The following is a 5,510-nucleotide window of genomic DNA, read 5'->3' on the forward strand; positions in this document are numbered from 1 at the left end:
AAAGCCAATGTCTGAGAGTCTCGGCCCACTCCTGAGCCTGCACACCTTCCTCATCCAACTGGAGTTTCCATGGTGACCATGGGTCCCACCTGCATGGTCCGTATCAAGCGAGAGCTTCTGTCAGGGACACGGCAGAGTGATGGACTTTGGAGAAGCTTCACCCAGCTGAGGGGACTCCTAACAGGACCTCCTCATACCCACTGTTCTTTGATCAGTGGTTCATGCATGACTTTTATTCCAGGCTAATCCTTGGATACACTCAATTATTCATTCAAAAAGATATTGATGGCAGATTGGATTCATACCCCCTTTGCCCTCAACTGTTGTTTAAATCATTACCTGTAACCACCCTATTGTTCACCTTCTTCAAAGGGAAATTACATCTTTGCCAAGCTTAGCCCTTGGTAGATTGCTAATGGCCTTGGATTAAGTATCCCTTTCTTTCCCACAGTTTGCAAGCAGAAGGGGCCCCCAGCATGCCCTGTGGAGGGACTTTGGGGTAGCAACATTCAGGAAGGAAGATCACAAGGGCTAGTTTTAATGCCTCAACTCTGAGATGCTAATCACACAGGTATGTCCACACTGTAGAAGTTGAAAATTAACAATAATTTAAAGAGTAATAAATGTGGTGATCACGCTATGGTGTAGTGGGGCTAAGCCTTCACCTGTGGCGCCGGCATCCCATAGGGGTGCCAGTTCTAGTCCCGACTGCTCTTCTTCTGATCCAGCTCTCTGCTATGGCCTGGGAAAGCAGTAGAAAATGGCCCAAGTCCTTGGGCCCCTGCACCCACACAGGAGACTTGGAAGAAGCTCCTGGTTCCTGGCTTCGTTGGATTGGCTCAGCTCTGGCCATTGTGGTTATCTGGGGTGTAAACCAGCAGATGGAAGATCTCTCTGTCTCTCCCTCTCACTGTCTGTAACTCTACCTCCCAAATAAATAAATAAAATCTTTTTTAAAAAAGGTAGTACATGTGAAATGGGCCACAGTGCCTTATGTCACTGTACAGGATTGTTACTGTCTTATAGTTCAGTTTGAACAGAATTTGTGGAGTACATGGAAAGTGCCCAAGATGGGAAACTAAGGGCAAGACACCCACACAGCACAAAGATGAGCTAATTCAAGGACTGCCAGCCTTGGGAAACAAGAGAAAACCTGGGTGAAGATCTAGGTTTGCAATACTAATACTCTAGAAGCTAATACTAACCAAAGTTTTCTTTCGGGGTACAGAAATGAATATTTCTAGATCTCTAGTCTCTTCCTGGTGTGTCTTTGAAGACATTTCCTTTCTTCCTGGACACTGATATGTATGTGGCTGGACCCTGGACATTGCTTATAGGAGCTGACCACAGTTTAAGTCTGGTTACTGGAAGCCATGTTAAGCTCATCTCCCACAAGCTGCCTCTCCAATAAATTTTAAAAACCCAGTTAAAAATGATACATTTTATGTTACATGTATTTTATCACAATAAAAATAAGTGCGTGCAATCAATGTTTACTGAAAGATGTGCTGACCTGTCTCACACGGCTTCTGAAAATCGACCCGCTCAGCTCTGGTGCTCCGGTGCGAGCCCGCTCAGCGTAACACCTACCACAGCATTCCACAGTCTCTGCCTGATTTCTGCTGATGAGTCCTGCCTGGGAAGGAGTCAGACCCAGCTGCTCAGAACACTGGGCCTCAGGTCGTACAGAACGAGGTTTGGTCACAGCAAGACTCCATCCCCAGCCAGCACAGCCACCTGGACACCGTGCTCCCTGACGTGGGCCCAGGGGCAGCTGCTTTGGGAGGACAGGGGTCTCCTTGACCCGACGGACCTGGCCTCAGTGGCTGAAGGTCCCTCCTGCTGCAGAGGACAGGAGCAGGGAAGGCAAGCACAGGTGGCGGAAGGCAAAAGCGGCTGGTGCTGCAGCTTGGGCAGCTCTTCTGTGAACACGAGCATTTCGAGTGTGGGGGCTGAAGGGCTTCCTGCGGAGCACCTTGCAGTCAAGTCTGCTAAGCAGTTTCACACACGTGGATTCATTTCCTTTCCCAGCAACCCAGGGAGGTAGGACGCTGAGCGTCGCTGTCTGCACCTGGATGGGCTCCTTGAGGCAGGTGCTGCTCAGCTGAGCTCTTGGGGCGGCAGTGGCAGGTGAGGGGCTCTGCAGCACACACGCTGGCTTCTTTCACACTCTTCTGCTCCTTCTGCTTTATGCATTTGCTGCTGTACAGTGCACACACTCATGTGTACACCCAGGAGTCCCCCTTATCTGCACAGGACACGTTCCGAGACCCTTGGTGAGTGTCTGAAAACACCTGTAGTGCTGAATTCTGGATAGACTGTTTTTTTCTATACATGTGCATCTTTCATAAAGTTTAATTTATAACGTAGGCACCATAAGAGATTAGCAATAATGACGACTAGTAAAATACAACGATTACAACCATTCGCTTTAATAAAAAGTTATTTGGATGTGGTCTGTGTTAACTCTCAAAATCCTGCTCTGTGCTGTATTTGCCCACCTTGTTCACTGCAGGTAACTGAAACCTCAGAGGGTGAAAGCGTGGATACAGGAGGACCACTGCAGAGACACCCACCTAAGACATTCCAAGGCTGGAAGGTGGCAGTACCATCAATATTTCAAAAAATAATAATTTTCATTTTATCTGGAAGGCAGGGAGACAAAGATCGTCTAGCTACTGGTTCACTCCCCCAATGCCTGCCTGCAATAGCCAGCATTGGGCCAGCCCTAAGCCAGACGCCTAGAACTCAAGTCAAGTCTCCCACAAGGGTGGCAGGGACCCAACTACTTGAGCCGCCATCTGCTGCCTCACAGGGTGCCTGAGCAGGAAGCTGGGATCAGCAGCTGAGTAGTTACGACCGGAACCCTGGGTACTTGATATGGGATGCCGGTGTCCTGAGCAGCAACTTAAGCTGCCACGCCAAACACCCAGCCCCTACCATCACCATTTAAACACTGGAAGTAGTTACAGAAAAAGGAGTCTGAAACCCTGGCTGGGGCTGAACCCGGTCCAGGTGTCCCATTTCCCTCACAGGTCCAGAACCTCTCCTGCAGCCTCCCGCACCCACACACGGTGGTGGACCAACAGGAGCGTCTGCTCGTGGTCTTAACCAGCTTCCTGGAGACGCTGAAGGCCTACTTTCACATGCATTCTTTCAATTAGGGGAGAGAAGAGCTCACCACTCTCCCAGCCTCTGCACAGGTGGGTGGCAGAGCTTTCTGTGCGTGACAGACGCATCACTTCAGTCTGGCACACTCGTGACAGGTGACGCTCATTTCTTCTTTCAGCAGCACTTATCAAGTACCAACTGCGCGCCAACCTAAGGTTTTGAACAACGTTAGGCCCTCCTCACTCGTTCCTCAATTTCCTCTGCTTCTGCACCACGAGGTTTCCATGGTGACAGCACGAGCTTCCCTGGGTCTACACACGATGGCAGCCCCCAGTGAGGACGACAGGGAAGGGAAGAACCCAGAGGCCTTCCCCAGCCTGCTGAGCCTCCACCAGGAGTCCGAGTGCCAGCAACATCAACACTGTTCTCACCACTCATCCACATGGGCTGCAGAGACCCCGGAGTCTGCCAGGAATGTGTCCGTGTCCTGTTCTCCCCTTACAAGGACACACATCTGCTGGACACAGGCCCACCCACTTTAACCCGGTTAACTCTTAATTTATTTTTTTAAAGATTCATTTATTTTACTTGAAAGTCAGAGTTACACACAGAGAGAAGGAGAGGCAGAGAGAGAGAGAGAGAGAGAGAGAGAGAGAGAGAGAGAGAGAGGTCTTCCATCTGCTGGTTCACTTCCCAGATGGCAGCAACGGCTGGAACTGCACCAATCTGAAGCCAAGAGCCAGGAGCTTCTTCCAGGTTTCCCACACTGGTACAGGGGTCCAAGAGCAGGACAGGAAGTGGATCAGCCAGGACTTGAACTGGCGCCCATATGTGATGCCAGCACTGCAGGCTGCGGGTTTACCCACTGCGCCACAGCGCCGGCCCCAACCCAGTTACCTCTTTAATTACCACCCTGTGCAGAAGCTCAGTGGCCAGGCCTCCGCTCCCAGGTCTCAGCCTTCAGCCTCCAGGGCTGTGGACACCACGTTTCTGTGTGCTTTGGCTGTGCAGCCCTTGTGGGGGATATCTGTTCCAAAGCAAACACTCCCTCGTGCAGTAAACAGGGCCACTCCACCCTGCCACTCTCCCCAGCCCCAGCCCTCCCCTGCCCTCGAGGCTGGAGGGCAGGCACGGGCAGTGAGTATGTGCATCCAGCGAGACTATTTGCACAGCAGGCAGCCGGGATGCTCAGCATCACTCTAGACAGCCGTAGTCAGCCTTCATGACACACCTGCTAGGAAAGCTGCTGGCTCCCCAGCTCGCCCCAGTACCTCACGGTGCGGGAATACAGCTGTTGCAGGTGAAATCAGTTGCGCAGACCATGCTGGAGTGGGGCGGGCCCCTGATTCGACAAGACTGTCTCCATGAGAAGGAGCCCCGTGCAGACAGATGCACAGGGAGAGGCCAGGTGAAGAGGGGGCAACACACCCATGAGGCAAGGTTCACTGACAAAGCAGCAGCAGCCAAGGGAGGGACACAGAACAGGGCCCCCCTGGGAGCCTTGAGAGGAAAGAGGGCCCTGACCCTGACTTTGGATATCTGGCCTCTGCATCGGTGTGTGAATAAATGCCACACAGTGCGTGGTACCACACTGTAGCAGCACGAGGATGCACTCCTCCAGCCCTGGCAAGGGCCCGTGAAGCACGCTAGCCTATGGAGGACCAGCCAGACGAACTGCCCTGAGGTCACGTGGAAGCAGATCCGGGCACTGAGCGTGAAGCTCTCGGTCCACACACGGTCTCCCCGTGGCCTCCAGCCCTCGCTTGTCCACGTCTCCACCTTGGACTCCTGGCACTGTCCTGGATGTGCCCCGAGGAGCTCCCCTCTCACACCGCCTGCCCGTGGACTACCTGGCTGCACCACACTTCCTCATCTGTTGAACAGGGATAACTGCAGCCATATCACTGACTGGGGCGGGACCTGACGGAGCAAATCCGTGTCAAGTGTATTTTACTCCAGTGGTTGTAATCGCGTACCCCAGACTGGCGGCTTTCAACCGAGACTTAGTTCTCACAGGTCTGGAGGCTGGGAATCTGAGCCCAGAGAGGACGCTCCTTTGCGTTTGCACACCAACATCTTGCTGTGGCCTCATGAGGCTGCGGGCCTTCCACCCTCGGGAACTGGTTGCCACCTAGGGGACCCCCTTCTGACACCTCCACCTTGAACATGTGAGTTTTGGGGGTACACACACACCCAGATGGCAGCAAGCCCTTGGCTCAGGATCAGTGCTTGGTGAATGTTAACACTTGGCTGTAGAGGTTCTGAATTCACTAAAATGAACAGAAGATTCCATAGATGTGGTCACCTTGGATCCCACATTCAGTTTTCTGCAGTCTCTCCGGCCAAGGGGCTCACCCAACCACTGGAGATGAAAATGTCTACGTGTGGAGGGGCACATG

The 5,510-nt window shown here is 52.5% G+C and overlaps 1 long non-coding RNA gene across 1 annotated transcript; it reads left to right on the top strand.

The window, feature by feature from the left end:
- Positions 1-2,142: 2,142 nt before the first annotated feature.
- On the top strand, positions 2,143-3,650 carry LOC149120688 (uncharacterized). The gene is made up of 3 exons (XR_016225132.1): positions 2,143-2,276; positions 2,516-3,203; positions 3,290-3,650. It is a non-coding gene; the product is annotated as an uncharacterized LOC149120688 (long non-coding RNA).
- Positions 3,651-5,510: the final 1,860 nt, after the last annotated feature.

This window comes from Oryctolagus cuniculus, chromosome 18 (genome assembly GCF_051225735.1).
Source record: "Oryctolagus cuniculus isolate XC-2025 breed Fujian yellow rabbit chromosome 18, ASM5122573v1, whole genome shotgun sequence".
Taxonomy (NCBI): Eukaryota; Metazoa; Chordata; class Mammalia; order Lagomorpha; family Leporidae; genus Oryctolagus; species Oryctolagus cuniculus.